Raw genomic sequence first — 12270 nt, forward strand, 5'->3', positions numbered from 1 at the left:
AATTTTTCTATAACGGTTGGGTTACATCAAGGATCTGCTTTAAGCCCTTTCCTATTTGTTATAGTGATGGATGAGCTTACGAGATCAATTCAAGAAAATGTGCCGTGGTGTATGTTGTTTGCTGATAATATTGTTTTGATTGATGAGTCTAGAGCTGGGGTTAATGCTAAGTTAGAATTATGGAGACAGACATTGGAAGCAAGAGGTTTTAAGTTGAGTAAGAGTAAGACAGAATACATGGAATGTCGGTTTAGTAAGCAACGAAGTAGTGATGGGAGTGTAGTGAAGCTTGGTGAGCAAGAAATATTGGTGGATGATTGTTTCAAATATTTGGGATCTATCATTCAAAAGTATGAAGAAATTGATAGAGATGTAAATCATAGGATAAAGGTTGAGTGGATGAAATGGAAGAGTGCAACTGGAGTATTGTGCGATCGTAGAATGCCATTGCGGTTGAAGGAAAAGTTTTATAGGACGACTATTAAGCCCGCTTTACTATATGGTACGGAATGTTGGGCTGCCAAGAGACATCATATTCAGAAAATGAGTGTAGTTGAGATGTGTATGCTGAGATAGATGTGTGGAAATACAATAAAAGATAAGATTCAGAACGAGGAGATACGTAAGAAGGTAGGTGTTGCACCCATTGAAAATAAGATGAGAGAGAATCGTTTACGGTGGTTTGGACATATTCGGTGAAGGCCTAATGATGCTCCAGTTAGAAGGATGGAGAAATGGGAAAATATATTAGTTAAAAGAGGTTGGGGTAGGCCTAAGAAGACATGGATGGAGGTGATAGGAAAGGATATGAATGCTTTGAACCTCACCGAGGACATGGCATTGGATAGAAATGATTGGAGGAGAAGGATTCATGTGGAAGACCCAAAATGATTTTCTTTTTTGGTTCATATCGCCGACCCCAATTGTTTTAGGATGAAGGCGTAGTTGTTGTTGTAAAAAGATTAATTAAATATATCAGACCCTGTAGCCTATGGGCCGACCCATGTATATAACGGGTCGGGTTTTGGCCCTGTAACTAATGACTCAGGACCTAAAACTTCACCCAAACCCAGCCCATGGCCAATCGTTGCCCACCATTACGTGCATGTACAAAATTTGCAACAGGCTTCGTAGTTTGACACAAGATTGTTTCTCTTGTAATACAAAATAGACAATCTGTTGGGGCCTTTTGCCTTTTGGCTCAAGGTCATCCATTTGGACACCTGATTCTTTATCAAAATTACAAACTGTGTCACATGGATTTGGCTCCTGTTACGAATCTCTTTGTGTACTATTCATAATAAAAACTTTATAAAAAGTGTTTGTATTTTCCTATTTACAGCCATATTCATGCGACAAATTACCAAGAAGGAGTTGTTGGGTCCAGCCTTATCCCTCATTAATGGTGTGGGGAAGTGAAATAGCCACCCACTACTTCCCCTTAATGCAGGAGAAGTTAAAGGACCAGCCCTATCCCTCCATTAATGATGTGGGGAAGCGGAATAGCCACCCACTTCCCATTAATGCAGGAAGTTGAAGGGTCAAAACCCCTTCGGTTTCTGGAATAAGTCTAGAAGGCTCACATCTAGAAGACTCTATGCCATCTATAAATAGGAGTGCAGAGGTTGTGTGTTGGGGGAGAAGAGCAGAGTGTTGTGAGCAGAGTGGTTGTATACAATGTGAAGAGAGAAAAGAAGTAAGAGAGAGAGAGAGAGAGAGTAGAGAGAAGAAGAAGAGGGAAGAAGGTTTGTCACCACGCATTGATCCTCAGAGAGAGGTGTTGGTTGTGGTGTGGGTTTTGACTCGGGTTATGCACCCGAGAGGTAATCTTGTATCTCTTTCTTCCTGTGATTCATTTGTTGTTATTCTCTTTAGCTTTGGGCAAGCTATTTGACATTATACTCTCTACATTGTACTCTCTACTCTTATTATAGAGAATTATTTTCTCTGTGTCTCGTAGACGTAAGTCGTGTTGACCGAACCACATAAACCCTTATGTTGTGATTTGATTGTACCTTTATTAGATCCTATATTGCTTTCGCGCGAATATTTTTATTACCCTAATTACTCAACAAGTGGTATCAGAGCTAGTTCATAGAAAGTCATGTCTTCTAAGTCAGTTAGCTCCAAGTTTGAGGTGGAAAGGTTTGATGGCAAAGAAAACTTCTCTTTATGGCAAAGAATGATGAAGGCTCTACTTGCACAACAAGGGTTGCACAAAGCTCTTGTCGGGAAGGAGAATAAGCAAGAGACCATGACTGATGGTGAATGAAATGATCTTGACTTGAGGACCGTTGGTGTGATTGAGTTGTGTCTATCAGATGAAGTCATGTGTAACGTGATGGAAGAGAGGACAACAGTGGGATTGTGGTTGCGGCTAGAGAGCCTCTATATAATCAAGAACTTGTCCAACAAATTATACCTCAAGAAACAACTTTATAGTCTTCGTATGAAGGAAGGTACTCTCATTTTTTACCATCTCAGTGTGTTTAATAAGATTATTACTGGTCTGTTTAGTTTGGATGTTAAACTTGAAGATGAGGACAAAGCTTTGTTGTTACTAACTTCATTGTGCTCATCCTATGAGCATCTTGTGACAACCATAATTTATGAAAAAGAAACATTGGATATGAAAGAGGTCACAAATACGCTCATTTCAAATAAAATTAGGAGAAGACCATCACCAAATGAGGATTCTGGTGAAGGATTGATGGTAAGTTCATCCAAAGGCAGGGGTCGGTCAAAGGACAAGAAAAATGACTGCAGATATAGGAGCAAGTCTAGGTCAAGGAAGAACATCACTTGCTACAATTATGGAAAGAAAGGGCACTTCTAGAATCAGTGCAAAGATCCAAAGAAAAAAAAAAAGGGAAAGAGACAGAATCATCAGAAATCAAAGAAGATACCACAACCACAGTTGAAGGTGAGCTTGTGATTTTGTCTACTACTAATGATCCATGTATCTGTGTGTGTCAGGATACAGATTGGGTCATAGACACAGGAGCCTCGTATCATGTCACACCACAGAGAGAGTATTTTAGTACATACAGGACCGATAATTTTGGTGTTGTTTGAATGGGAAACACAGGAACATCAAAAATTGTAGGGATTGGAGATATTCATCTTCAGACCAGTCTTGGGTACATGTTGGTGCTCAAGCATGTCAGACATGTTTCAGACTTGAGGTTGAATTTTTTTCAATAGGAAAGCTTGATAAAGAGGGCAGAAATAGTGTTTTAGCTAAGGACAGTAGAAACTCAACAACGGGTCATTGGTTCAGGTCAAAGGAAAGAGATGTACTCTTTACAAGATGCAAGGTAAGGTATGTAAGGAACAGTTGAATATAGCTGATGACTCTTCTATTGATTTATGACACAGTCGATTAGAGAGAAGGGCTTGCAAATTCTTGCTAAGAGGGAGCAACTTCCAAAGTTAAAAGGTACACATCTAGACCCGTGTGTTCATTGCTTAGCTGGTAAGCAACATAGAGTATCTTTTGTTAAAAATACCTTTCATAGAAAATCTCATATTCTAGAGCGAGTTTATACTGATGTTTGTGGTCCTCTGAGAACAAAAACTGTTAATGGTTTTACTGATGTAAAAACTTTCAGTGGTGCACTTTATTGTGTTACTTTTATAGATGACTTCTCCAGAAAAGTTGGGCATACCCTCTGAAAACCAACGATCAGGTTCTTGATATATTCAAGCAATTTCATGCTATAGTTGAGAGGGAAACAGAAAAACAACTAAAATGCATCAGGTTAGATAATGGTGGCGAGTAGACAGGTTCATTCCATGAATATTGTAAAATTTATGGAATTCGCCATGAGTTGACAGCTCCAGGTACCCCTCAACACAATGTAGTTGCAGAAATGATGAACCATACAATTGCAGAAAGAATCAGGTGTATGCTTGTGCAGTCCAAGCTACCAAAGAAATTCTGGGGTGAGGCTTTAAGGACAACAGTTGATGTGATCAACTTGTCTTCTACTCATGCCTTAGCAAATGATGTTGCAGATAGGGTGTGGTCAGGAAATGATGTGTCCTATAAGAACCTGAGGGTATTTGGATGCAGGGCATTTGCACATATCCCCAAGGAGGAGAGATCCAAGCTTGATGATAAGACGAGGCAATGCATTTTTCTGGGATATGGTGATGCTGAATTTGGCTACAGGCTATGGGATCCAGAGAAGCAGAAGGTATTCAGATCCAAAGATGTTGTATTCTTTGAAGACCATACACTTGAAGATATCAAGAAAGAGGTGTCAATTCAGACTTCTGCAGGTGGATCTATCCACTTGGATCCAATTACTTCTCCAGTGGCACAAGTTGAAGGAAGAGCAGTGCAGGAAGATGATGCAGAGACTGTTGTTGATTTATCTGCAGGCCATGTTGAGCAGGAAGAAGTTGGAAAACAAGCTCCTCCAGAACCCCAGCTGAGAAGATCTTCCAGAGAGTCACAACATTCTAGAAGGTATTCTCCACATGAGTATGTGATGCTTACTGATGCAGGTGAACCAGAGAGTTACTAGAAAGCACATGAGTGTGAGCAGAAAGAGCAGTGGTTAATAGCTATGCATGATGAGATGGATGTATTGCAGAAGAACCACACTTATGACTTGGTGGAACTACCAGAAGGCAGAAAGGCCTTGAAGAACAAGTGGGTTTTCAGGTTGTAGACTCAAGAACAAAGTTCTCAACCAAAGTACAAAGCTAAATTGGTTGTGAAAGGCTTTGGTCAAAAGCAAGGTATTGACTTTGAAGAGATTTCCTCTCCTGTTATTAAAATGTCTTATATTCGTGTTGCTCTAGGTATTGCTGCTAGTCTTGATTTGAAGATTGAGCAGCTAGATGTGAAGACTGCTTTCCTCCATGGTGATTTGGAGGAGGAGATATACATGGAGCAACCAGAAGGCTTCAAAGTCAAAGGTAAAAAAAATCTTGTCTGCAGGTTGAAAAAGAGCTTGTATGGGCTGAAGCAAGCTCCAAGACAGTGGTACAAGAAATTTGATTCATTTATGGCTGAAAATGGATACAAAAGATCGGTTTCAGATCATTGTGTCTACATAAAATTGTTCGGTGAGAATTTTGTTATTCTCTTGTTATATGTTGATGATATACTTATCCTTGGAAAAGATATGTCTATAATTGGCAGGCTCAAGAAAGAACTGAGTAAGACCTTTGCAATGAAGGACATGGGGCCAGCAAAGAAAATATTGGGCATGCAGATCTCTCGTGATAAAAAACCAAGAAGATATGGTTATCACAGGAGTACATCGAGAAGGTGTTGGACAGGTTTAGTATGAACAATGCAAAGCCAGTTGGTTCTCTTTTTGCAGGTCACTTTAAGCTGAACTCATAGCAGAGTCCATCAAGTGACGAGGAGAAGGAGAAAATGAAGAAAGTTCCTTATGCTTCAGCAGTCAGAAGCTTGATGTACGCGATGGTATGTACGAGACCAGACATCGCATATGCAGTAGGTGTTGCTAGCAGATTTCTTGCAAATCTAGGAAAAGAGCATTGGGCAACAGTAAAGTGGATCTTTAGATATCTTAGAGGGAGCTCCAAAGTTTGTTTAAGCTTTGGGGGTGGACCACCTGTCTTGACATGTTACACAAATGCAAATATGGCTGGAGATATTGATACGAAGAAGTCCACATCAGGTTTTGTACTCACTTTTACAGGGGGAGTTGTATCATGGCAGTCAAAATTGCAAAGGTGTATTGCTTTGTCTACTACTGAGGCAGAGTACATTGCTCTTACAGAAGCTTGCAAAGAGATATTATGGATGAAAAGATTCTTAAAGGAGTTGGGTTTAGAGCAAGACAAGTACTTGGTGTACTGCGACAGTCAGAGTGTCATTCATCTCGCCAAGAATCCAAGTTTTCACTCAAAGTCAAAGCATATAGATATCAGGTACCATTGGATCCGAGATGTGTTTGAGAAAAATTTACTTCATCTTGCAAAGATCTCCACAAATGATAATGGTGCAGATATGCTGACAAAGGCCTTATCGATGGAGAAACAAAATGCATGTTGGCAGCTGACCGACATAGATTCCAATTGATTAGTTGAATTGGAGTATCTCCTTGGGCTGGAGGGGAAGATTGTTGGGTCCAACCCTATCCCTCATTAATGGTATGGGAAAGTTGAATAGCCACCCACTACTTCCCATTAATGCAGGAGAAGTTGAAGGGCCAACCCTATTCCTCTAATAATGATGTGGGGAAGTGGAATAGCCACCCACTTCCCATTAATGCAGAAAGTTGAAGGGTCAAAACCCCTTCGGTTTCTGGAATGAGTCTAGAAAGCTCACATCTAGAAGACTCTATGCCATCTATAAATAGGGGTGCAGAGACTGTGTGTTGGGGGAGAAGAGTAGAGTGCTATGAGCAGAGTGGTTGTGTGCAGTGTGAAGAGAGAAAAGAAGTAAGAGAGTGAGAGAGAGTAGAGAGAAGAAGAAGAGGGAAGAAGGTTCGTCACCATGCATTGATCCTCAGAGAGAGGTGTTGGTTGTGGTGTGGGTTTTGACTCGGGTTGTGCACCCGAGAGGTAATCTTGTATCCCTCTCTTCTTGTGATTCCTTTGTTGTTATTCTCTTTAGCTTTGGGCAAGCTATTGGACGTTGTACTCTCTACTTTTATTATAGTGGATTATTCTCTCTGTGCCCCGTGGATGTAGGTTGTGTTGACCGAACCACGTAAACCCTTGTGTTGTGATTTGATTGTGCCTTTATTAGATCCTATATTGCTTTCGCGCGAATATTTTTTGATACCCTAATTACTCAACAGGAGTGGGTATAATTCATATGCATCAAATCATACCATTCGATATAATTGTGTCCTATTGCTTGTGTCGCGGTGAGTCTTCATAGCCATGTTGATCCTATGCCATTCAAAGTTCTCTCTCTAAGCTGGAGTTACAGAGGCTTTGTACTGCATCATGTTCCCATGTAAACTCTTAGTGCTGATATTTACTTCTATTTTAATTCATTCTCTATCACGGTTGATATTTTGAGATAAAAATAATCTTGATACAGACAGCCTGTGAGGATGTGGACTCACTCTAACCTATGTCACAGGGACACCCCATCTTGGTCATGAGTGGACACGTTCAAACGAGTGGACATGGACACTGACACATACATAAAATAAAAATAATAATAATTTATTATTTTTAACACTTAAGGTTTTATTTCAATAGTAGCATTTTTAAACATTAAAATATCAAAAAAAGTAGTTTTTATTGTTTAAAAATTTTAGAATTTTGTGTCCATGTATCCTATTTACCATTTTTTTTTAACTTGCAGACGAACCCACCATGTCCTCGTGTCCACGGGTCTTTGTGACAGACTCGAACATAGTAGCTAATGCACCAATATGTTTCCTCTAAATATCTTATGAATAAGCTCATAATGGTTATTTTTAGAGAATTCTAATTAAAAGAATCTTAAATGAAGAGACTCATGGCCATCTTTATCATGTGCCTCTCAAAATTATGTCCAGTGCCCAGATTACCTTGTAGTTATGGAGCATTTGTATTGGTACTCATTCTTCCTTGTAAACCTTCATGGTGATATATGGTTCCATTCATGGGTGACACGAGTCACAAATGTCATGACACGTAAATATTACTGGCACATACTGTCATTGTTTTAATATTATTTTTTGTTAATATTTTAGTGAAAATGTATTTTTATATATTAAAATAATAAAATTAGTTTTTATTGAATACAAATTAAAAAAATATGTCCCAACATTCTATTTTCCTAAAAATTCTTGAACTTACATGTCTAACTCGTGCCACATCTCAGGTTGTACCTCTATCTTTATAACATAGGTCATGAGTCTAACTATGAATTCTAGTTTCTTGCTCTTTTTGATTTCCTCCAGTAAATGGAAAATCTTTGAATCTATTGAATTAACAACAAAGCAATACCTTTTCCTAAAAAAAAAGACAACAAAACTGTCACGGGCTTACTTTTTTCATTAAGCCAGTGCGGCACAACGATCCTTCCTTACCGCTACAAGCTTTTTTATCGCTCTGTCACAAGCATAGAATGCTTCACAAACCCACGACGCGCCAAGCTACCCAGCCTAACCGCCAAAGGCCGTGTACTAACACATTTTTATGTGTTGAATCATTTTTATTGGCCCTGCACACCACCCTATGCGCAACTGCCTAGCGAAAGCTGATCAAGCGCATTTCCAAATGGGCATTCTATGTAGTCCATGTTGCTTAGTGCGTAGCCATCCCATACCAGCTATCACTTCTGAAAGCGGCACAAACTTTTCCTTAGCCTTGTGTGCCATGAAGTGTATTACAACTTTATGCGCACGACATAGCAAAACCTTGCCATCGAAGGAACAAGACTTTGCGGCCCCCAGTCCGAAGACCGGTTGATGATTGAACACCATAGCGAAGAGCAACACCCAAACTCATTCACCGATGCCTAGGCATTCACTCGCCTAGCCCTGAGTCACCATACTCGGTTGGAATCACCTAATGTGATCCCTGGGAAAATTAGCCCTAACCCACACGTAGTCTCGTGCGTCCAACCGCTACGCGTGGAACACTTTTGCAAGCTGAGAGGTACTTAACCAAATCTCCAAAGGAAACATCCTCTGACCCGCTGGCACTGCTTAACCGAACAACACTCCACGTTTGTGCTACCACACAGTGATGCACTAACGATGATACAGATGATTATCACATGTCGTGCTACCACCGCACGTCACCAATCAAGCGAACACATACCACGTATTCCTACACTCGATGCATTTTTCACTCAGTAAAGCTCTGCACTGCACATGTCCTATTCTGAAAGATAGGTCCAATACATTCTCTCACCCAAAACCATTATCGTCCTCGACAATGCTGATGTAGGTAAGAATACAGTCTTCACTGATTTGCTAATTTCTCTTTGTACTTATCTTTAGTTTACTCTTTTTCTTCAGCATACTCATCTTGTTCTGGATTACCTTCACCATTGCCACAACCTTTAATACGTCAAGTCACATTCATTTAATGCATCTTTGATCACTTAGACAGCGGTCTTCTGCTTTATCAACATCGAGCATTCTCTGCTCGTGAGATCTCAGTGCAGTCTCAAACACAAACAGGTCATCCTCACCTGCACGACAAACTTGTCATCTTTATGCTTATGGCTAGGGTGCCTTCTAACCCCAGCAAGGGCAATTCCAAGCCCTTTGTGGTCCTCGCAGAGAAAGACGACCACCAACATGTGTCGCAGAAATATCAACTCTCTTAAGCACTAACTTGCAGTTTTCCAACGGTCCAAACTAGTTCTCAAGTGAGAGACATCTTTTTGCGTATCACCCCAAAGTGGTCCTTCAAAGCGTCTTCCTGGGAACTCATCCTCACATAGGCACCTTTGGCCCAACGCTGGAACTCCCCTTCCGAAGCCAGCATGTTGTAACTCTCTCTTAGACTCAGCAAAATGTTTCCGTAGAAACCAAATAGCCACAAACAATAACTTTTTATGCACACACAATCCATTGAGAATCTACCAACTCAAGGGACCAAAACAACAGGCATTCTGCTCAATGTGAGCACTCCGGTAACCCATAATCTTGAGAGAGAATCTAAATGTTTAATTGAGTCTCTCATACCTAAATGTGCAAATCCATCCAGCTGAATTCAACGTGCATTCTCTGCATGCACAAGGCAAACGTCATGCTCCACATGTGAGCCTAACACACAATTGGTAGGAATCTTTGTCTTATCTACGTTCTCTTAACCACCTGAACAGCAACCTTACACTTCTGCTTATCATCGACAAGATGTCCCATACCATCCTAACAATATCTTACTTCTATGGTCGGTCAACCACGCTACAGTTGCAAAAATTTGCGTAACCAATATAAACCATCATTGTCCTCTTCAGTGTCGCACACAATGAAGGATAAGGTCTCCGTGAATCTTTTTGTTATGATATCAATTTGTCACGAGCTTACTTTTTCTAATAATCCAGTATGGCGCAACGATCCTTTCTTACACTACAAGAAAAAACTTGATTAGCGACAGACATTTGCGATGGATTTTTTCTGTCACACATTAGCGACAGAATTAGCGAGAGAACATTATCCATCACCAATCTTTTGAAATATTTTTAAAATTAGCGATGACATAAATTTTGTCGCAAATCCGTCGCTAATTAGCGACAAAATTTTTTTATCGCAAAAACTGTAGCAACTTAGCGACAGATTTAGCGAGGGAAATATTTTGTCATAAATTCGTCGCTAATTATCCACGGATTTGCGACAAAATATTTTCCTCGCTAAATCTGTAGCTAATTTTCGATTAAAGCTACCAAATTAGGGCGCTAAATTCTCCCTCCCTTTGTCTCTCTCTCTCTCTCGTCACGCTTAGGGTGCTTTGCCTCCCTCCTCCCCCAGGTTGACTCTGTCATCGTTCGTGTCATCTCTGGCGATGATGACGACGACGATGATGATGGCGATGACCCCTCCTTGCTCGTGGAGGAGGAAGGCAAAGCCCTAATCAGTACTCTCTGAAAACCTCTTGTTGTGAGCGCTCCCAACTCTCTTTGTGCACTACTAAGGATGCAAGAACCATTGTTCCCTTCTGATTCCTTCTTTGTTTCCAATTTTTAACAGAGGGTACGGCGATGATGACGGTGATGGCGACGGCGACGATGACAGTGATGGCGACGATGACGACCCCTCCTTGCTTGCGGAGGAGGAAGGCAAAGCCTTAATCAGGACTCTCTGAAAACCTCTTGTTGTGAGCGCTCCTGACTCTCTTTGTGCACTTCTAAGGATGCAGGAACCGGTGTTCCTATCAGATTCCTTCCTTGTTTCCAATTTTTAGCAGAGGGTACAGTGACGGCGATGGTGATGGCGACGACGACGACGATGATGACAGTGATGGTGACGGCGACGGTGACGACGATGACCCCTCCTCGCTCGCGGAGGAGGAAGGCAAAGCCATAATCAGGACTCTCTGAAAACCTCTTGTTGTGAGCACTCCCGACTCTCTTTGTGCATTGCTAAGGATATAGGAACCGGTGTTCCCTTCCGATTCCTTCCTTGTTTCCAATTTTTAGCAGAGGGTACCTTCAGTCCTCATTCTGTTTTTGCTTTCCTTATCATAAGGTTACATTTTATGTAGTGTAGAGATTGCCTACAGATTTGATAGTTTTTTTTAGGGGTTTTATTGTTTGGTGCCTACGGAAGCCTGTGCTGGAGAAATCATATTACACTTGTTGAAGCAACTTAAACTACATAGTTTTTTTATCATTTACTCATGAAAGCCTAGCTTATTCTATTAGCAAATCAAATGGATAATACAGGCTGAGTCTGTTTATGAATATCATGCTTCCATATTCTTTACAATTTCTTGTTTGAAATTTGGGTTGCACTGTATAAGTTTCATACAGAAACCATGACATGCTATATGTTTTTGGTGATTTAGGAGTCAAGCAACCAGGTGACGATTAAAAAATAGCATATTACAATGCTATACTTCATGTTTTGTTCCTCTTTTCCACCAATTATGCATCATCTTTTAGTTGTCTCATTTTCACTCTTGTTTAGGGATGTTGAACGAGTCAATTGTTTGGGTATTTGACTAAATCTATTTAGTAAGACAAATCTGATTACATGTAAATTTGTTATTTAGGCTAATTGGATCCAGATTTGGTGGTAGCTTTTTGCACCCAAATTGAAATTTGACTTTGAATCCACTTAAGATATATCAAACTGTGTAGGCTTCAATTATGCTGACATTATGGAAGGTCTCTGTTTGGGGGGTGGTTTCCCTCTTCACTGCTAAAGCCTACCCGATTTTTCATGAATTCTAGAATGCTAGTCTGTGCTTCTTTATTTCCTATATTCATTTTCTTTTTCATTTGCATCCATGATTGTTGCCTTACGTGTAAGCTCAAATTGAAGGCAATATCATGGCTATATAGTTGTACTTTTCAAGTTGTTTGATCGGATTGTTTCATTTAGTGATGCAGAATTTAGGTGGCTTTTCTATTTTTTTTCTCTCTCTCTTTAAATAGATGTTTTGTGCATTTTTTTTTTGGTTTAATGAGTTTGTTCTTTTAAAAGGTTAAAAAAGGTTGAAGCTATGAACACAAGTTGTTATTCTACAAATCTTAACATTGAGAGACCAAATATATGTTTGGTTAAAGATGAGGGAAATGTGATAATATGTTTATTACAAGTTGTGAACACAAGCTATGAACACAAGCAAAAATTGTATCTTTGTATTGTTTCCATTTCA

The sequence above is a fragment of the Nuphar pumila genome, chromosome 6 (assembly GCF_984573655.1).
Source record: "Nuphar pumila chromosome 6, dmNupPumi1.hap1.1, whole genome shotgun sequence".
NCBI classification, from domain to species: Eukaryota; Viridiplantae; Streptophyta; class Magnoliopsida; order Nymphaeales; family Nymphaeaceae; genus Nuphar; species Nuphar pumila.